Raw genomic sequence first — 24,986 nt, 5'->3', positions numbered from 1 at the left:
CCATTGAGTACTGGGAAAATTCTTAGGCTATTTTGAAAAACATTTTTTTTAAAGTAACTAAAGCCAGAAGGACAATTTTCATGCATAAACCCAGCTTTCTGGCTGTTTATCACTGCTGTCAGGCAAATATTAGCTGTGCTCAGCATGGCATTTCCCCTCAGCTTTATTTTGTAACTTCCATTGCATATTGGAAATGGGGCTCACCAAGAAAAGTGTTTATAAAGATTTACTGCTAGGGATAAACTAATTCATGAAAATTTCAACCACACACTAAACATCCCACAACATGATAACAATTACAATCTCACTTTCTAGCCCATCTGCTTCCCCAAATCTGGAAGTGCACATTCTCTCCCACTTTTACATGACACTGCCAACACACACTGACTTCTATCACACCCAGTCCCCCAGGCACCCTGCATTTCCTTTTCTACACCATAGTTAGCCCAGTATCTCATCTCTTTCAATGATTTTTTTAGACACCAACTATCTCTAGATGCCCTATGCTGCTTGTCCTTGTTCCTGTCTCCAGGTAGTAGCAAAGTATAACCTTCTCACAAAACAGACTCATCAGGATCAACTTCCTTCTCCTGGTTGCAACAGGAAAAAAAAGCAATGAATTAAGAGCTCAGTAATAGCGACCTCTCCAGAATTATGAATTCCTCTAAAGCCCTTTAAAACAAATCAAAATACCCATGTTTCATTTTATTTATTAAATAGTACCCATGGCAATATATCTTTTGCCCACAGATGCTTGCTTTGGGGGCCACCAAATACTGAGAAGTCTCACCTCTCACCTGTGGACATTTTCCTCTCTTGACCTAAAAGCTGCTGGAGAGATCAAAGATGGTCTCATTGTTCCATTAGTTATGGAGACACACATTTTATTAATCAAAATGAAATGGTTTTAAGTTTTGCTTGCTAAAACAGTGCTGCCACCTCCCCCACAGTCTCCCAGCCATCTCTGCCAGTGGCAGATGGGCTCAGAAGAAACCTCCACAGAGCAGCCATCAAGGGCATGTGCAAAGATTTGCTCCAGAGGAACACAAAGGGAAGGAGCTCTCTTCAGCAGCAGCTGTTCTAGGAACAGCCTCACCAGGTGACTGACAACAGCCTTATGTCATCTCAAACTTATGCACCACGATTTATATCTTCCCTACAGCTAACTTCTTGAAAGAAGATATACACTGATCATGTCTTGTCTTTGTCTGCTCACAACTCCACCTCTATTTTATAGAACTTAACTTGCTCATCTCTAACATGCACAGGCTCTTTCATCAACCACAGACTGCCTAGACATATGCTGTGTGACATGTCCAACCTGAGCACTTCATGCAAAATTCCCAAATCCTGCTGCATTGTGGTCAGAGGCTGTTCTGGTTTGTGTCTCTCTGCCTCCAGGCATCCCACACTGTCCCACACCTTAACAGCTGGCAAACCAGATGTGAATTTGAGACAATCTTGAGCCTGTTCCTGTCAGAAGCACTGTAAGCTGGAATGCTGATTCTGGCTGCAGTGACCTGATCTGCCTCAATATTCCCTGGAAGACCTTTCCCTTCCCTTTCCCTCTTTCTGGGCAAGAGATAATGGTGTGCACCATTATCTCTTGCCCAGAGCACTGTGACTGAGCTCTTGCATTTTTAGTGCCTCTTTGCTTTATGTCATGAGGAAACTGATTTAATAAACAATGTAAACAGACCTGTGGTCCCAGACAGGTAAACTGCCAGTATAGAAATGTAACAAATCATTACATTTTAGCTATTGTAAGCTATTATGTAGGGTACTTGCAGCTAAGAAATTGAATTGACAGATACCAAAATCAGTATTGAGAGCAACAACTTGAAATAGAAAAAGAAGAAAAAAAAAAATAAAGAGCAAGAAAATCATCCAGAGATTTAAGTTCAAATGTTCCAAAATTTGCAGACACAACCAACTGCAGTAAATGGGATGTCCTGGGTGCTCCAGCCCAGCACTGTGGCTCACCCAATTCAAGCCACTCTTACACTTTAACACAGGTGACATACTTCAAGTCCTCCCCACGGAGCTGGAACTGCCCTAAGAATGCCCTTAAATAAGAATATTCATTTACTGAGCAGCACCACCCAGGGAAACCAGGCTGACTCTGAGCACTCCACTCAGTTGCCAGCCACAAACCTGAGGATTTCTGGGCTCCATGAGCAATCCTCAACTCTCAGCAGTAAAGGGACAAGATCATTGTAAACATTCAGTTATCCACCCAGCCTGATAAAAGGCCTGTAGGCCACCTCCCTTACCCATACACAGAGAGGAGCATGGTTTGCTGATTTGGTGTATTTCCATTCTCTGAGATGATTACTGTGGTTACTGTAAGTGATGAGAGCTTTGCAGGACATTATCATGATTCAAAGCCTGCTTTGTAAAAGACATTTATTTAATTATCCAAGGGGCATTTAGGAAAATGTTTTTGTTATATATATATGTAATGAATGAGCACAACACTGTGGTTAACTGTACATCAATCAAGCGTGATTATGGGGTGACTGCCACATTCTCCCACAATTTTTTAGAAATTAGGAAATGAGAAAACAAGTTTTCATTAAATCCTCTTCTTTTCCAATCATCACTTAGGCAGATATTTTCATTATTCACTAAATACCAGGTCTCCTCTTCCCTGTAGTCTCATCCTGTCTATTGTCAGAAGACCCTATACCTAAACATTTCAGCGGAGAACTTAGGAAAAAAAATTGCTAAGAACTAGGCTTATTTTTTGCCCCAGTATGAGACTTCAGATGACCATAAAATAATCATTCTAATTGGACACAATTAAAAATATCTAAAGACCTGGCTGTATATTTAAAGTAATAATTTATTATGGTGGCCACAGATATAAGGTAAATTAAGTAGGATTAGTTCAGAAGTATATTTAAAATGTCTATTTGAAAAGTACATCTCATCTCTCAAAGAGAACACACCACAGCCTCTCTTGCTTGAATGCAATGAAATTTATGAATGTGGATGAGGATCCTCAGCAGGAAAGGCTTTTGAACAGGATCAGGTTTTTACCTTCAAGAAAAGAGCAATTCTTGTCTCCAATTCCAATCCCACATTGCACAGGAGTTGTGCTGAATACTCATCTCATCAGTCACTGCTTTGACTTTACCCTTGTACATCCATTGAAGACAGAGCACCTCAAAGTGTAATCACTGGAATATCATGACATACACAATAATTTAAGAGGTTCAAGCCTTCCACTTACTATCCTTTATTACAAAAGATGTTTGTCCTTGTCAAAGGCATTCAGCAGGGTGTGAAAAATAACTCTAATATTTAACACTGCACATTAACAACGAGTCGCTGCAACTTTAAGGCTGAAGTTTTTGCTGTTTCACGCCCATTTCAAAACCAAAACCCAAATGCTTTTCAGCCATTTTTCTCTGCTTGCTCTGAAGGTGCTAAGTCACTGGGGAAGAACATTATTAGATTGCAGTAAGTTTCTACTAGTTCTACTTGGACTGTACTTCACTGTACTTAGTCCCAGCCCCCTCCTACTGCTTACAGATTGGTCTCAATTCTATTTATCTACAGATATAGGAACTTGCATATCTACATACCTATCTACACATCAAAAACATAGGTTATTGTTCTGATTTTAATTATTTAGTTGAAATTCTTAAGGAGGCCTTAAAGGAATTCTTTTTCTGCAGAACAGAAACACTGAAGGAATCCTGATCCTGCCAGCACAGAAAACTGCATTTCAGTGCTCAGTATATTCAGTAAGGCTTGAGTGACTCATACAAGCACATGGCTGCAGAATAAATGTTTTTATTAATTATTTATTAATCTTCAGTGTTTCAGTGCCATACTGAGTTAGCATAACTTTCTGAATAAATTATTCAGCTTTTCACAGTTCAACCCAAGCACAGCACAGCTCAGAAGAGATGACAAACCTGTGACATATAGCACATACCCACAAAACCCCTTCTCTCTCTGAGCTCTTGATATTTTAATCACATTTCTACAGAGGGATGCACTCCTTAGCATCAGGCAGTGTAAATCAGAGGGATTCTGTTGTAAATACTACAGAAATTCAGCTGCTGTCCCAGTTGTTGGCACAACAACAAACTGAACGAGCCCTGGAAAGAGGAGGAAGAAGTCCCAGCACCAGGATGCTCCCACAGGGCAGCCAGGCTGGCTCAGGGTCCAGCCTTGCCCTGACCCTCTGGCAGCCTCACAGGGACTGGCAGAGCAGCCAGGATCACTTCCCCACCTGCAGGGAAGTGCTCCCTCTTGAACCATGGCCTGGTGACCTGAGGCTATGGCATCTTCGGCATTTGCCAAATTGATGTTCTCCACGCTTGATGCTGCAGCTCTGAAGAATCTTGCACAGGTATAAAAGGCCTGTTTAAAATCTTGCCAAGTCTATGGCCTAGGTGGTGTTGTACAGCCATGAAATCCAGAAGCTCACTGTGTATTATGGTGCTTAAAAATAAAAGAGGGAGCTATAAAATGTCAATGCCCGAGGAAAAAAAATTACCCATAATGCAAACTAGATGAGAATGTTTTTGAACATTTCCTTCTGCAGAGTCACCTTCACTGGAGCAGCCTCTCCTGCCCAGGCAAAGGGAGAGCAAACTGTGCCCCACTCACTCCTGCAGCTCTGCAGATCCTGTGCCCAGCCACCCACCCAGGGCAGCTCAGCACAGGACAGGAGTGAGGGCAGAAATTGCAAAGCACCCTGTGCTGCTGAGTAAGGCACCTTCATCTACCTCCGCCAAAAATCAATCCCTGATTTAATTTGCATTGGCACAGTCCCCTGGCAGAGGGAGGATTTGGTTCATCATTCAAATAGCTCCCCACAAAGGGATAAGATCGTCCTGCTTGAAGGATTCCTGAGAGCCTCAGGAACATGCCTGCAGCCTGGGATTTCTGGTGTGCCCAAGGACTCACATGCTTTGGGCACTTTACTCTGTTCAGCTCCTTTTCTGTGCCTCTGGCTATACAAGAAAACTACTACAACAGAAAACACAACCTCTCAAACCAACCTCCAGCCAACCTCTACTGGCAAAGTAGAAAACCCAGATAAAGGGAGTAAGAGGCAACAAAAAATAAAAAAAAAACCAAACCAACTTCCTAATGGATTATAAATTATAGAAAGAACATTCTTTGCTATGTAATTAATGGAAATTTACTATTTTTAAGCTTCCTGAGGGAAATTTTCCATGTCAAATCAATTTGTAGGTAGGACCCAAGAGGCAGAAAATCACAACTGCTTCAGTATGCTTCTTCATTACCCTGTTGCTGGGGGTTTAATTTTCAGTCACGTTCTTTGGTGACTTTGATCTTTGATGACAGTGTTAACTCTATTTGGTTCTCAGTACTGCATTGATTTTAAAAAGCCTTTTGAGATACCCTCACTAATTATTTCAGTGGAAGTTTAATTAAATCTTGTCACACAGGAATAAGCTGCTTCTTGGAATAGCTGCTAAACATTATACAGCATGTAATTGGAGAAAAAGGAGGATGGATAATTATAGTTGGACAGACAAGCACATGAAGAAAAAACAGAAAGCTTTTTTTAAATATGAATTTAAGTGCAAGTGTCTGTGAACCTTCTCAGCCTCCTTTGTGCACAGAAGTAGCAGACTTCTTGCACTTGTTCTGTTTTCCATCTAGATATTTCTATATCAACACTTCTATTCCCAGATCTCATCCTAATTTCTGCAACAGAGGCAACTTTGTAATATACAAATTTGAGATTCCTCTTGGAAAGCAATTATCAACATTTAGCCAAGAATACCTTAGGAGTGGATGTCTTCCTTCAGACAATTGGTCTGTTCACATTTATTTAACAATGCAAAAAAAGAAAAGTTGCAAGGATTTATTTTTCATTAAATTCTTGTGCCCGCAATTCCTCCCTGTTGATCTGTAACTTTTATTTTCCATATGGAGTCCCATAAATTTATAAATAAAGGATATTAGACTTTAGCAGAGATTGAATTTATTCCTCAGCCAGATATACATGCACAAAAAATGGGGCCTATTATTTCTTTTTGTAGAAAATTTCACTATCTTTCTATTTCCTTCTGATTCTTTGATTCCCTAGAGCAATGAATAAGCCTTTTACTACAGGTATTTCACCCAGCTCTAATGTTGAATGTCACATGTATATATTTCATACTGAGCCAGCAGCTAGTCTAGCATGTTCCACTTGGAAAACTCAGCAAAAAAAGAAATATATATGCCTAAGGTTAAGCACATATTTTTAGCAAGCCAATACATTTTCATATTAACTGATATAAATATGGCATTCATACATAAACACCATACTTTTATGATGATGCCAATATTTCTTTTTGCGGGAAAATAAAGATAACCTGATTTTGAAAGAGCTTTAAGAGCAGAGGAACCTGTTTGGGAGGTGGATCTACCAGAACAAAACAGGAAAAGGAAAATTAAAGCTCAATGATAAATGAAATGAAACAGCAAAATGTATTTATTCCCTAACCTGAATTTTGATACATTAACTGCATAAGACTGCAGGATCAAAGTTCCCTAGAGATTGAATAAAAGCCTCAAGAGGTTTGCATGATAAATAAAAATGGTCAAATTGGACTCAACAGAAGGAAAGCGACACCATCTGTTTTGAGGGGGAGGGTAACAGCAGTGGCAGCCACCAACAAGGAGAAGAGCTGAACAGGAAAGGCAGGCCTTGGTCTGTGTTCTCAGAAACCCCTTAAGGGAAATTAAGGACTTGAACAAGGCACTACTTTTAATCTCATTAATACATCTACAATATGCCTGGAACATTCAAGAACAGGAATTTGCTCTCCAGCCCTTGAACAAATGAGTGTGGCCATCTGGAGAGATTGTTCTTCATCCAAATGGGCTGGAAAGTCTCTGAGAATAAACACTCCTGCTTGGATATTCAAAATAAAATCTCTGTCATTGGCACTTTGACACCTTTCTCAGGCCTAGCAGAAGCACCACAGGGCAGAAGTTTGTTTTGACACCTTTCTCAGGCCTAGCAGAAGCACCACAGGGCAGAAGTTTGTTTCTTGTTTCAGGAGAGAAAAAAATAGCACTTTCTCATGTTACTTCAGAAGCATTCCATTAAATATTATAGGACTTGCACCCCCTGTAAAAAGATGTGCAGGCCTTCTAAACCCCCCAACAAGGGTTTAGTCATCAGGTTCAGCAGAACTTCATCATTCTCTTCCTCATTATGCTGCACAGTAGTTTTTCCCTCTGTACATCAACCTTATTTTACTTCTGTTAGTTATTACCTTGTGTTCTTACTATAGGCCTCTCACCTCTGAAATAAATCTAACAAATCCTTTAAGATTTGTCACTTCTAAAGTAATATCCAGGCTTTTTTGTCACACTCATCCCATCTGAGAGAGCCTCCAGCAGGATGCCTACTATGGCTGAACTCAGTAACAAACCCTTTAGAGCTGTTGACCTCGTGTCTGATCACTCCCAGTGGATTTTCACATCACAATAACAGAATTCAGTCACTGTTGTCTTAGATAGCACGAGTTCTAATGCCATTATGGTGCAAGCATTTCATATCCCCAGAGCTCCACACCTCCCCAATGTTCCTCACAGGCAGCTCCTCTAAGCCCTGACTGTTCCTGGTCCTTGCAGCAGCCATCTGACTCCAGACCCCACTAATCCACTCTTTTATACCACTTGTTCTAATTGGCTACAGGTGTGGCCCGCTAAGATCAGGCCTGCTTCTAATATTTAGTAATTGGTCCAGCTGCAACTCATTGGGGGATAAGATTACCTTCTATACCACCTTCATTCACCCACACTGTATCCCCTACAAGTCACTTTATTTCAAAGTAAACCTTCAGACCACTGCTCTCTCCTCTGACAGGTTTACTTTGCTCACAGGTTGTTTTCAAGCACTTGCAGGCAGGGAGAGGCTGATCCTGCAGAACCCAGCCCAGCTCCAGGAGGCCAAGTCCCACTGGCCATCACTGCAGCATCCCAGGGATGTTATCAGAGCAGTTATTACTGGAGTTATGGATGGCAGGGGATGACATATGGATCATCTGCCCTTCTGTCACCAGGGATCAGCAGACACACTGAAGTTACTGATTAGGTCAGCACCACTGCACAGCTCCAGGCTGGGGAATCTATATCATCCTTTATTCTCTGTGGTTTTGGAGCTCCCCACAGATTAATCTCTTCAGGCTGGGGCTGAAACATCCTCCAAACACATGCTGGAGCTGTACTCACACAAGTTTCCTTGGTTTTTTCCTAGTTCCCTTTCCTTTCCAATAACAGCCTGGCTGACACCAGCAGACCAGGGTGTCCTTGACTGAGGAGTGGCTGGAGCAGAGGAGGCTGTGGAACATCCCTCAGTGCTCAGCCAAGTCATTTGCTGTGTCTACCTAATCACCATTTCACAGGAAGGGCCAGCATGTTCTGTTTGCACCCCCAGCTCCTGAGGGCAGGAGTCCCACACTGTGGGTTCCTGGGATAACACCTGCATTTTCAGGTGGGGGTCCTGGAATTCAAAGATGTAAACAACTCTCCAGGGAAAATAGTTAAAATAACAGTATGGAAGGACAGAAAAGAGAAAACTGGTTTTTCTTCTCTTATCCATGTCCAATCGAAAGAACTTTGGGTGGCACCTTGTTTAAAAAAATAAAAGCATAATATTTCAATATTTGCAGACACTATGGTCCTCAAACAGTGTGTCTCTTGTTATATAAAGCTTAGCAAAATGATAGAACCAGATATCACTCCTGTTCTGACTCTGAAGTACAGTATAATTTATTTATTTCTAACCTCTCTGAGACTGACATTCCTTAATAAATTAAAAACAAAACAGAACAAAACAAAAAAACACTACCAAACCAGAGCAGTAATGGGAAGATAAAAATACTCCAAAGTAAACAGTTCAACCAAATCAGATATGAAAGGGAAGAAAAGTGTGCAGACCTCTATTATGGAGACTGATTATCAGCAAATGAATAAGCACCTAGAAAAGTCCTTCCTCTGGATCTGAGTAGGAAACAATGCAGACCTCTGTAGAAATAATGCCAAAAGGGATTTTCCTGCAAGGTTTTGTGGGAACAGCAGGCAGTGACCCTTCACAAACTATTTGTTTGACTTCACACTTAGTGAAAAACAACAGTCCCTGCAACATAATTTCTGATTTGTCTGCTGAACTGTTTGAGACCTCCAGAAGGACACTCAGCAATTTGCTCTGCTGAGCAGTAAACAACCCCTGCACACAGCAGGAACATGTGCAAAGCAAACTCCACCTGCATGTTCTTCTCCAAATTGCCAGAGGCTGTTAGAACAACTGCATCTCATTTTTTAAAAAGAAAGAAAGAAAAAAAAAAACCACCACAGGAAAATTGCATCATTTTCCAGAACAAGTTGTTAAAGCTCCACATAAAGGGGAAGTGCCATCTGATGTACTGTCAATAACTAAAATTAAACTCACATTTAACATGGCAATAACAAAGCAGGCAGCCAAGCTTTAGTTGGTTCTTTGCAAACATTTTTAAGTTATAAACTAAAGCAGGTATTCAGACCCTGCTCCTGGCTCTGTTATCCCTACAAGTTCTGATTTTTCAGTAATGAATCCCACCAAAGGCAGCCACAGTCATGTCTGAAAATGTTTTATCCAGTGTCTGTGGAAGGAGGAAGGAAAATGCATAGTGTGTAGCTCACAAAAATTTTTTTTAAATCTTTAAAAGACAATTTGCATAGCAAAGTGTTCATATGGAGGAGTTCTGTGACACTGTAGAATTAAAAGACAATTAGTAGATTTCACATTGATCAGTTTTATTGTTCACAGAATTGCCCAAGGCTCCTTTGGAGAAGTTTTTGCAGGGGATGGCAAAAGAGTCTGGAATACCCTCAGCAATCTGTGAGAGTGTGATGGTATGATATGGAAAACAAGAATCGTGATAGATCAGTCACCTACACCCAGGGTAGAGTTTCTTGATTTCTGTTAAATAACACAAGAAATACACTCAGTGAAGTGCAGAGCCTAGCAAGTACTTTTAAAAGTGTTTTTCAATCATTCATTCTATTACTTGAAGGGGATCTAAGGGGATTTTCAGTCTGCTGTCTCCCTTTCAGAAGAATTGTTTAGGCAAAACTCTGCTAACTATTGTATGGTCACAAATTGTATAATATTATCAAGAGAAAATGGAGCTATGGGCAATATTTGTTATCAATATGATTCTGTCAACAATATGGTTTACAAAAGGAGAGACAGCCCTACCTCTGTGATCTGTGAATTTTAGTGAATTTCAAAGAATATTGCAAAGACATGTCTTTATAACTAATGACAAAATGAAATTATAGAATTACCTAGGTTGAAAAATACTTTTAAGATCGTTGAGTCCAACTGTTAACCTGTTTTTTAAAGTCTTGCAGGCCACTTGTTGGCCTGCAGCAATAGCAGAGATAATTATGGTCAAGATAAAGAATTCCATCTAAAACAATTGAATTGTTGTGGTTAGAAGCATTGAACGATTTATTTGGAAAAGAGCTCCAAGATCCTCAAATCAACATCAACTGCCACATCCACCAGCAAACCCTGTCCCCTTAAATGCCTCCAGAGATGGTGACCCCACCACTGCCCTGGGCAGCCTGGTCCAGTCCTTGGCAGTTCTTTGGGGAAGAAATGTTCCCCAATACCCACTCCAGTTTTCATACATCTACCCCACTCCACTCCAGCACAACTTGAGGCAGTTTCCTCTCATCCTATTGCTTGTTCCCTGGGAGCAAAGCCTGACCCCACCTGGCTCCAGCCTCCTGTCATGGAATTGCAGAGAAATTTATCCTCTCCTCCAGGATAAACTCCCTCAGCCGCCGCTGATCAGATTTGTGCTTCCATTTCAAATTATTTTATTACCAATCTTTCTACACATTTGTATCTGCTACAACTAAAGCACAGCATGGTACCCCTCAGAAAAAGGCAAAACCCACAAATCTTTGTAAATGAGATGTTCTGTGGGAAACCAAAGATGTTTTGAAAGAAAAATATCTGAGGAAGAATCTCTGCCAGAATCCTTCCCAGGACCATTCCCCTCCCAGGACATTGTAGCTCAGCTGCATCTAGACTCATCTGGGATTAATTAATTAGAAATGCCTGGAATTTATAGATTTATTGCTCATTTACCCCAGTAGGGTGGTGTTTTGGTCTTTGCTTTTCCAGAAATTGTTCAGCCATAATTTCCACATTAACTGAAATATCAATTTTATGTGAAAAAATTATAGCAGCACCTCACACAGTAAATTTTTTAGGACAGTCAGATAGTTATTTGCCTAAACAGAATTAAAAGAAAATACACACCTATTTTATAGAAGCAGAAAACATTTAAGAACATGGTTTATAGCCATATTCATTGTGTCTCAGTGTTAACCTCAGGGTATGTTGAACTGAGGAACACTTTATGTGAAATCAATGCCTGTTGTGTACACACAAGCTTTTTTCAAATATTAGTGTACAGATTGACATGTGTTTTAATGGAAATGTCATTTACTGCATGCAGCCAGCCCTAATACTATTGGAAGATGTGATTATAGTTGCACTAATGGTGTTATGATGCTGCAGCTCCAGGCTGGTAATCTCAAAGCTGTAATGTCCCAAGAGCAGTAAGAAGCCTTGTACAGATGGAATTACCAGGGATACTCAACTGATACTCAATAAATACTCCTCTAGGAATGGGGAATGAGAGCCCTGGCACCTCTGTGGTGCTGCAGCTGCTGCAGGGTAAATCCCCTGCTCACAGAGGCCCTGCAGGAACTCCAGGTGCTTTGCAGAAATAATCAATTGTCATATTTGTTACTACTTACCTGCATTCAGTACTTTGAGGGCCACACCTAAAGGCAGCTCTTCTGGTAACCCTGCAGAGAAAAGTGGTTGTTAGCAGACTAAATGCCAGCACCAAAACTGGTAAAAACCTCTTCAAACCCAGCCTGCACTCTCAGCTCCACAACCTGCTGCCCTGACCAATGAAAGCAAGAACTGGGGGCTCAATGCACTTCAGGAAGGGCTTAGTGATCTGTAGGATAAGCCAGTTAAACCCAGAAAAGTACTGAAGAAAGTCTTAAATCAGAAAAAAGTTGAATGAGGTTAGGCATGAATTCAAATGTCAATACTCAGGCTTACAAATCCAAATGTTCAACTGGGATATTAAGTAAAGGGACATTAATTAATGCAACTTTTCTTTTTTTACACAGCTGTGGAAACAATCACATATTTGTTTATCAAGAGACAGGGGCTGCTCCTGGGTGGTTCTGGATTTTCTGATTGCCTGAAAGTGATGGTGTTAAAAAGAGATCTCTGACATACTGAGGAAAACCAATTTTGCAAACCCTGAATTGCCCTCAATACTCTTTACAATGTGTGAAAACCTCCACAAGTTTTGTGTTAAATAACACAGAGGATCAGTGCAGAACACAAAGATGTGCTTGTGCTGCTATTTCTCTGTCTCATTTGCTTATTTGGGGCATGTTTAGTCATAATTAAACAATATTGAAGGGATGTTTAAACAATTTCTGTATGGATTTGCCCACAGGGCTCCCAGCAAACCATCTCTTCCTGTTCAAACGAGCAAAACAATTCAAGAGTTTTCACCAGACATGCACATTTTAACTGTCTTTTAATGACAGAATAATGAATATTTTATGGCTGCAGCTTCTGCTTTAAATGAGATATTTTTATTGATGTTGGGATTGTCCTGGAATGATTCCATTTCAAAGCAGGTAGGATTATAATGAGGTATTTTTCTAAATATTTGTCACTTTTTCTGATCATTCTGATAGGTACAATTTTTGTATAGCTGAATATGCCAATCATTAAGATGACTCAGATGTAAAGCAAATAGGTCTGTTTGATCAAAAATGCAGTGTAACAGATTATGAATCTTTTTTAAATTGTGTATTCACGTTTTTGAACATACTTTTGAAATACACATTACAACAATAACAGATCCAATTTTTCTTAGTTTTACTCATGAAAACTTAGTTTTGTGCCACAGGAAAAAAACAAGAGAATTTTCTTGTGTCAATGTACAGAAAAGATTCTGCATTAAACAACAGCAGTGCTGGCTATCTGGAAAGAAATGTACAACCTCTAAAAATCTCTTTAATTTGGGAAATGGGTGAGTTCTAGACACTGGGGTTTTTCTCTTAAGAATACCATGATCTAACAATTTTGCAAGTTCACACAAACTGTGTGTGAGAATTATCAAGAAAGTGGATGGCAAAACTCCCTGGTGCCCTGGGCAGGCCGTGCAGGGGTGACCAACCCTTGGGGCTGTCCTGGAGCACTGAGGCACCAGGAACCCCCAGCAGCCTCAGGTTTAGCTTTCTGAAGAATATAAATGCAGCATGTGTTGAGTTTTACTAATTTAGAGAATCAGACTCACTCACTCCAGTGAGTTCAATAGAATAATTTTCACAGAATTCACAGAATGAGTAGGTTAGAAGAGACCTTAGAGATCATTGAGTCCAACCCATGCCCTGACACCTCAACTAAGTCATGACCTTGAATGTCACATCCAGGCTTTTTTAAAACACATCCACATGTTCACATCCATCTGACAAAGGCATACAGTTTAGTGACTTTATTATTTGTCTTAATTTAACAAAGAAATGTTCATGTTTCATTAATTGAAAGTATTAGAAAATAGCCTAATTTTAAATAAGGAATTAAGAAAATATGCTTACTCTAGAAAACCAGCTTGAAAAACAAAATGGAACATTCAACACTGTAGTGAAATTACATCAATAAACACAATTATAGGGAAACAGAGATCACTGTAAAGTGCCAACAGTAATGGTGGTTATTCAGTGTTACACTTCGTCTTGGAATGATGTACTACCTTGTCAGCAAAGAAAATTCTTAGTTCTCATCTGCTGAGAGTTCTAACAAGCAATAAAAGAGGAGGGTTTGGTTCATTAACCCCTAGAAGTCAACTCCAATTCAAAAGTTATTTGAGTTAATGATGTATGACCCAGAAGGTATAATATAGATTTAGCCAGGAAGGTCTCGTACCTGATGTGTGGCAAAATTTGCAACCCCACCAGCCCTGATGCCTGTCTGGTGCCATGTTCTGATGTTTCTGAAGTTTCTAAGGAAATGGGGTTCAGCATGCTAGAGTCATCTGGACAATGAGCACTTCAGCAAGGACTCTTACCGTCACTTTCCTCTCATTTCCCTTGGGAATTTTGCTTTGGAGACACATTTCCATTCCATTCTTAACAATGAGTGTGCCCACACATTACTTCCCCTGTTCTCTAGGTATGCTCCAGGGGTTCTGAGCCTCCTGCCATCACAGCTCTCCCTGCACAGTTCTCTTTCAGGGGATGGTAACTGCTAAGAATAGATTGTGTACTGCAGAGCTGAAGATGCAGCTCAGTCAATAGGAAGCTGCCCATTGACTTTTAGCAACTGCATTGGACCCAAGTTGTGCAGTCTCATTTTGGAGAGTATGGAAGTGATGTGTTCCTAGCAGAGTGCTGGGAGGAGCTGTTTGTTGGGTTTTTTTCATGTTTTGTACAGGAAAAGGGGGGAAAAAGGCTGCTGGTGCAGCACATTTCCTTGCTGCACCGTGCTCGATTACCAGGCCAAGGACAGGCATGTGGTGCAGCACCTGACTCCCCTGTTTGGAGTTAGATGTCATCAAAACATGGATGGAAGGAATTCAAGAAACATATTGTGACACGTTTTGCATGCTCACAAATCTTGGTGGTTTGGTTTGTTGCAGACATTGTGGGAAGTTTTTGCAGCATGGTTTTATTCACCTGGATTTCCAGATGAGGTACTTTCAGTGATTGATTGTGATCATGCAAGACATATTTCATTTTCAGACAAATTTCCAAAACATTCTCTATTCCTGGGGATGATATTTTGCAAAATGTATGCATTCTCAGCTTTCTCTCTCCTCCCCCTGCATGGAGTTTCTAACAACCTAGAATTAAGGTGGGAGAGATGAGTAACACAGAATTGAAAATATCATCATGGCTCTTGCATATGCAACAACAGCTTTGGAAATGCTAGCTGATAAGTTTTCTTCAGATTTGCATGTAAAAGCACTCAGCTTTGCCTTCCCACTTCCTAGTGTGGAATTAAATGCATTTCTCTCCAGGACAATCAGATCCTACCTCTGCAGAAGTGATGAGAAGAAGCTGCTGTTGTGTGATGTATGGTTGTTTAAGCAGCTCTCATTCTTTCAGGGGTTCATTTATCTCTCTAAGGTGCTAATGCTGATAATCCCATGAACAGCAGTTGTGCCATATTAGCAGGAGGATCAGCACATTCAGGCTGACCTGGGGACTTGGTGCCTGCTCTGCTCCCACCTTGCTGCTGACTTCCCCCATGACCTTCAGCAAGGCTCCAGCCTTTCCTGGGGACTGCCAGAAATCTCCCCATTGCCAAGGGTAATGATACTGAAATACCTTTGTAATAGGATAGGAGATCCTTGGAAGTAATAGACTTGCTGTACACACCTTGCCATGTATGCTAAATTCTCTCTGTCTTTTATTGCAGTGTTGCTCCCAAGAGAATATTAAGTGGACAGGGTGACATTTCCTGTAACACAAAGTTCTGGTCTAATTCCACTCTTGTAAAGTTTATGAGCACTTTGACTTCACTGTCCTGTGAATCATTCATTGCACTAAACTCTGTCTGACAGCCATTCCAGAAGATGGCACAACACTTTTTCCTACAATTTCCTTGTCTGCTCATATTACATAAGTGCTTTTTAATCTGAATTGGCAGAAACCAGTGGAACCTCAGGGGATGATTTTGTGTTTTCAAGTCATACATGGTTTAGGTGCTGAGTGTCTGAAAGAGCATTTATTTTTTTCAGGTGATGACATAATGTTTGTCTCAAGATGGTGTAAGTTCTAGCACACCTGGCTGGAAAGAAATGAAGCTGTTGACAAGGCCTTATTTAAAATGATTCTGTCAGGGTGGTTTTCAAGATCCAATGGTCCAAACTAAAGCCCATTTTTAATCATAAAAAGAGATTGAGGAAGGGAATGTCATTTTTATGGGCTTTTATGGCCTCATTCACAATGGGAGCCAGGCTGGGTTGAATTCTGCTCACGACTGCAAGAGCAGTGTTTTAAATCAATAGCAATGGTATTGCAGTCACAGTGCTCTAAAGATGTAAAAAATATAATGTTCACACAGTGAAGTTATATCTTTTGTTCAACCAGTGCAACCAGATAAAGCAGGTAAACTTTTAGGCAACAGTGGTAATTGTAAAATCATAATGTTTATAGTAAATGTTAATGCTAATGAAAATATTGCATGTTTCTTAGCAATACAGAGTCAGAAAAGCTTTATACTAAATATAAAATAATTGCTAAGCTAAAAATTCCATCATGTTTGAATCACTGCAAAAGGCCTAAACATTAGTAATCTGTTAGATTTTCATGAAATACAGTTATTATAATAATAATTGTGGTTATAAGCTTAATTATAATTACTTGCACAAGGACTGCAACTGTGCTCATGCCAATATATTGGTCTAATAATTTAATTTTCTGCTTTAGAGAAAGCTTACCAGGAAAAGCATAAAAATATGTGTATAGTAAATTAATAATAAAGGAAATCAAATGAACTTCAGAATACTATTACAGCAGTTGGTTAAAAACCTTTCTTAGAGCAAAGCCTGGTTCCCCAGACACACCTGGGATGTGTTCTCTGATTTGGGACCAAATGATGCTATTTTTGTGAACAACTGGCAGTTCAGTATCTTGAGGCTGAGGCTCTTGTGCCAGAGGAGGGGCTGATCTGGCTCCTGAGCAAACCACCCCAGCAGTCCTTTCTCCTGCCCCTGCTGGAAAGCTTGGCAAGAGAGGCATGAGGGACTCCCCAGCAGGAGGGAGAAATGCTGGGTGTTGGGTTAGCCCCTCCTGTGCTTAGGTCAGGTTGAGTACAGAGCAGAACCCTGACACAAACTGGGCTGGCCATGAATCTTACAGACAGCAGCCCCACGGCAAACAACTGGTTATGCACAGCAGGCTGAGCAGGACAGCTTCCTCTGATTTGTTCTGTCCCTCAAGCTGAAAAAGAAGTGCCTGCTGTCTAGTTATGGGAGGTATTTTTAGCTGGTTGCATGCTGTTCTGGTCGTGGTTGTGGAATATTCAGAACAGGATCTCCACTTTTCCTGTCTGTCATCTCTCAGAGACTTTCCACAAGTGAAGGTTTGCTCCATTTGTACCTATTGGAAAAAATCATCTCAGGAGCTGTCAGGTGTCAGAAAGCTCCTCACAGCAGAGAAAGGTGGCCCTGTGCTGGCCTGGGACTGCTCAGTGATGAACAATGTGGCAGTTCCAGAGCCAGGTATGAACTCTGGAGATTTTTTATAACATCCTGCCAAATTTCATTTTGCTTCGTGCTACAAAATAATGCTGTCATGAAATATTAGTGTGTGTGCAATCACTGCATGCCATTGCAATTATTCAGGTGCTTTCATGCTCCTTGAAAAGAACTTAGTCAAGCACAGCTGTAAATGAAGAGGCAGAACACAGGTTAAGAGTGATTTAGGCCACTGGGAAAAATTCTGTGTCCCTCCTAAGCAGTACAGATTGCTTTGGACCTGCTGCACTCTGAGGAAGCAGTTGACTCCAGCCAAGCAGCCCCAAGGTGGAGCAGAAGGATTGAAAACCTTCAGCAACACGTGTAGAAGCTGCTGTTCCAACAATATGCATGAGTGCAATCTGAGCAGCCTGGGGGACACACAGGGCTCCCAAACACCAAGCCACAATAAATAGGGGTGCAGGAAGTCTGGAAGTCTCTCTTGCTGTGTGGGTGACAGCATTTTGCCAAACTTTGCCCTGTGGTTTGAGCTTTACAAGGAAGAGAGGTCAGCCTTGTCAGAGCTCTGGTGCCTGGCTCAAGGCCACCAAGCTGATGGAGCCACTGCCTTGTCTGCATCTCCAGATAACTGAAAGTGATTTTTAGTTTGGCCTCCAAGAACAGAGCAAAAAAAGGAAAATAAAGGATATATTTCTTGTTTTGTGACCATTGTCATGGTCTGACCCCTCAGGCTGTCTGAGCCTTTGTCTTAACTGTGTGGTTTTTTCCTGGAGGAGGCACTCACTGCTTCCCTCCTAGAGCAGCAAAGCACACACTTTATTTGTAAATTCTTTTCCCCCCTACTCTTTTTGTAAAAGTTGTATCAAAACAACTTGTAATTTTGCCCCCTAAGATTTAATCATTATTTTGCATTTGAAATCTTTGTCCAAGGATGCTTTGGCTTCCTAACATCAGTCATGTTCTTCCAGGCAGAACTACCCAGGTGACTGTAGAATTTTAGAGAAAATTCCCTGACTGCAATAATAGTTTTTAACATGTTACTTTCACTGTATTTCAATTTTTTTTTGGTGCTGTTCATATCTTGTTTGGATGCAGGCAGTGGACTGTCATCCTGATTTCCATATTGCTCTCACTGCACTGATTTAAACCTTCCTGGTATTTAGGTGACTTTCCCTTTGTGTTGTGTGTGGGAGACATTTAGGAGGAATAGGAGAAAACCTAAATGGCAAGGTGATGAATTTGTAACAGTGCATTTTTTACAGGAAGGAAATGCTTAATACCTTCTAGTTTTTTCTTGACTCTGTTCATTCACTTAGAAATAAGCTTGGAAAAGAAATCAGTGTTTGACTTTGCTGATGGTCCATAACTAGATCTGCACTTCTAAGAGCAGAGCTCCAACTTAGCACTAAACAAGGGACACCAGGATTTCCAAAAGCATTTGGCATCCTCAGCTCTATTGGAAATAGAGCTGGTGCATTTGCAAGTTAAACTTTTCTAATGCTCTGTCACTGTTGTCAGCTTTTCATTATTCAGTGATGAATTAGCCAAGTAGAAACATTAACTTTTCTCTGGGATGCAAATTTGCTGTTGCTATTTTTTCCTACTGATTTTTGAGACATTTATTTTTATATAAAAAGCCTGAAGTGATGATGATGGAAAAAACCCAGTTTCTTTCATTATTTTCTCCTTTTCCCTCGATGAATTCTGCTCTGTAATGTTAATGTGAATGAAGCCATTCAAATTTTAATTCTCTAGCTTGGTGCAGCCTTTCAGGGGGACAGTTTTAACTTGACAATGTATTAATTCCTGGGGAAACCATCCAAAAATATGCTTTGGCTAGCATTTCACCCACTCCCATCTTCCACTCTCCACTGACAATCACTTTTCCAATGGTATATTACTAACATTTTGAACAGAAATATCATTATTTATCTAGCAGGCTTTGGTTGCCTGTTGCCTGCTGCTGTCTTGGTTTCATAATTAGACACAACTTTTTTCTTAACTTGCAAGTGCCTCCCCAAAAGTAGACGAGAAAGAAATGGAGTCTAGGAAAGGGAAGAAATGGAAAATATTTGACACTGTTTCTCTGCAGGTTTGTGGCTTTTTCTAGCAAATATTAAGAGGAGGTGCTGTAGGCTCCCTTCAAAGCAGGGTGACATGCCTCCTGCTGGGACAGGAATTTTGTTCCTCCTGGAAGTGCAAAGGTGTCTTTACATGTATGAAAGATGTATAGCTGCAGGGAAAAGACCAACAGCTCAGCACTGTTTAAAGGGGAAAAAATATGTATTTTTGGTCACTTAAAAGAGGAGATAAGATGCATCTCACCCATAGGTAAGAGCAGGAAGTGTCACAGCTGGTCACTCATACAGAACACTGGTTCTTAGTCTTAATTGAGAAAGTGGCTTCAAGTAAAATTAATAACATGATAATTAATTTTACTGACAGCAAAAATCTTCACATAACTCCAGATGCACACACTTAAAAATAATGCTCTCTGCAAATTAAATTAAGTTAGCACTGGCAGTGCAGTTCTCCAGGATTAGATGGCAGCATTAAGAACACTGTAAAAAATTTCCATTAGTTTTCTCTGGTTTTGCTTTGCAATCAATATGAATCAGTGAGAAATATGTTGTTGGAATGTAAAAAGCAAAAGTATAATTTCTTATTGATTATTCTAACACAGCCAGATGCAAAAGAAAACAGTGCTTCAAATGCTGAAACAGGGAGGAAAGCAAGTTCAAGAGCACGATCAATTTATTGAATTCCAGAAGTTTGTGGCTTGTTTTGGAAAAAATTCACCATTAGTTTCCAGTGATTAGATTAATGAAACTCTTCCTTGATCTTCTCTGGACAGAGTTGCAAAGAAGGCAGAATTTAGAGCAAAGTGTGCATGGAAAAGCCTGTCTCCCATGAGGATGGGAGACCCAGTCCTGACTCTGTTAGATTGTCTCAGTAAGAGAAGAGTTAAAGGCTAACTGAATTACTCTGTGTAAGAAACTTTTATACAAACTGTTCCAAAACCTTTTTCCATCAAGATGTACCAGCTAGGTCAATAACTCATTTGATTACTCTGTGCTGCATGCTCTGGGTTACAAAAAACTGTTTAAACTCAGGAACTGTCTGGTCTCCTCTCTCTGTCTCTCCTGATTTCACCCTTGAAGCATGCCTCCTTTGAGTTCTGGGATTTTTTTCAATACCAGGACAAAGTTGATGAGGTCTTTAAAATGTGTTTTTAGAAGTATAAAGACAGAAATTTGGATCAATGTGGGGAGTTTCCTCTTCCCATTTAACCAAACATTAAGATCTCTCACTTCTGTTTTATTTGCTGGTTAAATTCTTCTTTGATTTGGGGGATAGTGCTGTATGAAGAGGGCAGAAGTGTTGCATCCTGGCTCCCCACTGCTCCTTGGTGCTGACAGATTGTATTTTTCACCTTCAGCCAGGTTTGTCTGAGCCAGGTTTGTGTTTGGCTTGGTTTTATTTGAGAGAGCAGTCTCTGCTTATGTGGGGAATAAAATGCAAAAGGAGCCTGAGTTCCTCTGTAGCAGACCTGAAATTCTGTCTTACTGAAAGTCCCATAGGTAGCCTAGGCTTGCTCAAACTGTGGTCACTGTGGTTTTAAGGACATCTGATGGCATTCTAATTGGAAATTCTATTTTGGAAATACATTTCATGCTGTAGTAAAGGGCTTTGATGAGACAGTGTAAATAACAGAGTCGACACATTTGGGGTAGTGCAGCTCTGGAGATTTCATTTCATAAGGAAGAAATCCTATCCAAAACATGAGAGTGAACCTGAGGGGCCAGCACTTATGGTAATATATAGAGCTTGATGTTGGATTGTGGAATGCATTTGCTTTGGCTCTCCTTGGAGATATTCAGAGTTAAATTATCTAAATGTTAAGATTGTGATCTGGTCTTTTCTTGTTAAAGTGCAGTGTCGTGTTGTTTTCTGCATTTTTTAGGGGAAAATATAGAAGCCAGAAAGAGGTATTTAGAGTTGAAAGATGTTTGTCAGCAAAAGGCTGTGGAAACTGCTGGGAAGAAATGGTAAAAAAGCCTCTCAACCCCAGCACCACTCATCCTCCTCCTCCAGCCCTGCAAAGGCTCAAAGTTCAAATCTTATCAGTGTGACACTGCTTAAGCTCAGAGCTGCTGCATTTCAGGAGCTGCTTCTGGGAGCACTTGTGAAGGAGATGTAGAATCTGTATCTTTTCTTCCTTTTCATGGAATAGTTTGCTAAGTTTATTGGTTCTTCTCCAAGTATTGGCTCGGGTTTATGTGTGGATCAAGGCTGTGCTGGTTGACCTGCCCTGTATCTTTGTCTTCTCAGCTGTGACTGCAGAAAGTGGCCCTAAGGCACATGTCCCACAAATGATCAGAGAAGCCTTGTGTTTGAGCTTTCAAATCCTCTCATAATTGGAATTTGTCCCTCATACTGAATGACACTGAAAACACCAGAATGTGCAAAAAAAAATCTTTGCCATTTTGAAATATCATCATCTGCTCTTTGCTGGAATGTAATTTAATTCATCAAACTGCTTCATTAATCCACAGACTCATTCAGAGAGACATTTGATCACATGCATTGAGTCATCATGTCATCCTAACTACTTCTGAAATCATCTGAAAATCTATTCCTGTCACAGAAGCAGTAACAAGACTGTAAATTTGAAATGAAATAGAAAGGCAGATAACTGGATCAATGATTTGTTAATGATGATATTGAACAACTCCCTTACTCTTGATCCACAACAAAATTTTCAAAAACTAGTGTGGGCAGGGTGTCCAAAACTGACAGGGTGCCAACACAGAGCTGGTGTGCAGGGACAGTGATACAGCTTGCAGGGCTCTGAGCAGCCATGCCAGGGAGCAAAGCTTTTGGCACAGCTGGCTGTGGTGGAAACCCATCTGTATTTCTCCCTGCACAGCTTTGCCTTTTGTTAGATGAGAGGGAGCAATTGTTCCTGACTGTTGCTTTTCAATATGCTGTGCAGGAATTAGTTCAGCCTTTTGCTCCTTCTTCAGAGCAGCTGCAGCCCAGTGCTGTGGAGACATGACCCATGGCTGCTCTGGGCATTGCTCTTGGTATTAATGACAGTGCCAGGCTCAAACTGGCACATTCTGTGCTCCCTCCCCTGTGCCAGGCAGTGCAGAGGCTGGGCAGAGCCTGTCCCTGTGCCTGGCTGGGGAGGGAGCTGCTGCCAGCACTGCCATGGGGCTGGGACCCTCTGCAGGCCCATCGTGCCGAGGGCTGACAGGAAACCAATTTCTAAATCTTAGCTCAGTATCTCCTACACAAATGCCTGGGGAAGAGGCCTGATGTTAAGGTTTTTGGGTGCAGTGACTCAGGTATGCAGAGCTGGGTGATGATTGCAGATGTGGGTGAGGGGCCACATCTGACCTGGTGTTTCACCCCATCTGCCATAAGTGTCACTGCTTGCAGGATGGTATTTGGCTTTAGCACAGGAGGCTGTTGGCTAGAGCAGTGAGTTTCTGCAGATGGGCAGCCAGGACCCCAGCCCCCCTCTCTCCCCTCCTGGCAATCCACTGCTGCTGCTGAGGGGGGCAGGGGAGCAGCTAATGCCAAGGTGTTCCCACCCTGCTGTGCCACAAGCCTGGGAGCAATTCCCTGGCACAACAGTCCCAATAAATCCCTTATTTGGAGAAGGGGAAAGTATCTCCAAGATTTGCTTATGCTTCTCCAAATTCCTGAGCTGGCTCTAGTAAATTAGATATGTGGAAGTCATTGCTCTGTCTCAAACATGAGATTGCAATCACCTGTTACAAAAGATCACTTTCAATTTCAGATGGCCTTAAGCTCCTTGTGCCTCTGGGCATGTGCTAACTAATGCCATGGTTTAGCAGTCCTGTTTGCAATATCTATTTTGTGAATTATTTCTGCCTAAATTTCCCCAAACAAATTTAGTTTGCTGTTTAAATGAGTCTCAGATACAGTCCCAGGCTTTGCTTTCAACAAGCAGTTGTCTGAACAAAAACATAGTGCTCATAAATATTTGCTGAAAGCAAACAGCTGGGGCAAAATTCTGGGCTTTAAGTGGCTGAAATGGCTCTGAATATATTTGTTCTTTGCTTATTGTGATTATTCATCACTCTTCATCTTGAAAGGAGAATGAAGCTGAAATTATACACAGTGCTGCTAAGAAAAACAAAGGCTTTGTTAGAGAAACTGGGTGTTACATGTTACATCTTGAGGTCAGATCCCCTTACTGCTTGTATTTATTTTTTCACTGGAACAGTAATTTCAGGAAGCACTCTTGCTCATCCTGTGTGCAAGCTTGTGGGGTTTTTTCCTAGTATCACTGTCATAACAATTTACTGATGAGCTAATATCAGAATCCATGGACTTTTGATCTTTTATGTGAAATGTAAGATCCATTGGTACATTATCACATACCCCTGTCACTGATGTCAGAATCCAGTAGTTACTGATCACTAAAGGTGGGCTGACATTTACACTGGAGTTTCCACAGCTGTCCAAGTGCTGTGTCATCAGAAAGGGGACTTCTGCTGAAGTGACAGCTGCTAGCTGCTACCTGCAGCTGATCCCATCTTGATTTCCAGCTTACTCTGACCCTGCCTACAAGACAAGAATTGCCTGGATAATGCAATGGGTAAATGTACAGTGAGGGAACATATCATATTAAGGATTTGATTTTAGCCAGCTGCTTTACTCTCCATGTGCCAAAGAATAAGGTTTGCCTTAATTCATGAATTTATAAACTGCTCCAGCAATTTCTTTTTAAAACATTGTCTGGTTTCTATAAGGAAATAGAATATTAACAAGGAGAAATGACTGTCCCACAAACCACCTAGAGTTTCATCAAAACCTCTGTGAAAGCAATCATCTGATGATAAACTTTGGGCACTAAATTGCAGAGGGTATGTTTTTTAAAAATAGTTGTACCCTTGTCAAGAGAAATTTCCCAAATGCCAAACCTTCCCAGTGTGTAGCAGGGACAGGTATGGATGTTGTGGATGAGTTTCCCAGTATGCTGGAGGAGGTGTGCAGGTGCCTGGTGTAGAAAGCCTTGGGTTTCAAAGCCATGACTCCACATACTGCCAGAGCCAGAGCCAGGGAGCAGCTGGCATGGATGGGGACAGCGTGCTCAGCATGAAATGCACCTGACTTGTGATGTTCTCTGTGCTTTTGAAGAGGGAGAGATGGTCCCAGTCTTAACTTCTAGGTATCCTGCATTCCATGGGAGATTTCAGTAGTTACAGTGTCCAGTTTTAAATCACTTTTGTATCTGCAAATACTTCCTGAGATGCTCGAAGGCAAGCAAAGAGTCTACAATTAAATTAGGTAGTCAGAGTACTTAAACTAGAATTTTTCTTTCCAATATGAAATGGCCTGGTAAGGTTAGATATTATATCCTAGTTATAGAACTTAAGCCCAAGAGGCTTTATCAAAATACAATAAATGATGAAGTATAAACTAAAAGAAAACAATTTTGCTTGAGTGATTGGAGCCTATATAAAAGAAGAAAGCAGGAAAGATTAGTTTAATAAGATTGGTTTGAAACAACATAAAGCCAGCTAAAATTTCTGGGTTACAAGCACATGGGGAGACCATGGGACCATGGAAAGCTGAAGATGCAGCCTTGTGTGTGTAATGCAGTATTTATAATTAATGTGAAAATGGTTTGCATCCCCTTTACCTGCCCTTGTT

General features: G+C 40.9%; 1 long non-coding RNA gene across 9 annotated transcripts in view; it reads right to left on the bottom strand.

Annotated features, from left to right (window-relative positions):
* LOC132335222 (uncharacterized) overlaps positions 1 to 24,986 on the bottom strand; it is a 170,841-nt gene that overhangs the window by 99,362 nt on the left and 46,493 nt on the right. For 6 of the 9 annotated variants that reach the window (XR_009488622.1, XR_009488617.1, XR_009488623.1 and 3 more), the window contains exon 3: positions 11,812 to 11,862. The exons of the other annotated variants lie outside the window; for them this stretch is intronic. This is a non-coding gene — a long non-coding RNA (uncharacterized LOC132335222). The remainder of the gene's footprint in view (positions 1 to 11,811; positions 11,863 to 24,986) is intronic. 9 annotated transcript variants of the gene reach the window in all.

The sequence above is a fragment of the Haemorhous mexicanus genome, chromosome 17, assembly GCF_027477595.1.
Source record: "Haemorhous mexicanus isolate bHaeMex1 chromosome 17, bHaeMex1.pri, whole genome shotgun sequence".
Classification (NCBI taxonomy): Eukaryota; Metazoa; Chordata; class Aves; order Passeriformes; family Fringillidae; genus Haemorhous; species Haemorhous mexicanus.
The sequence above is the reverse complement of the archived record's forward strand: the minus strand, read 5'-3'. Positions and strand labels throughout refer to the sequence as shown.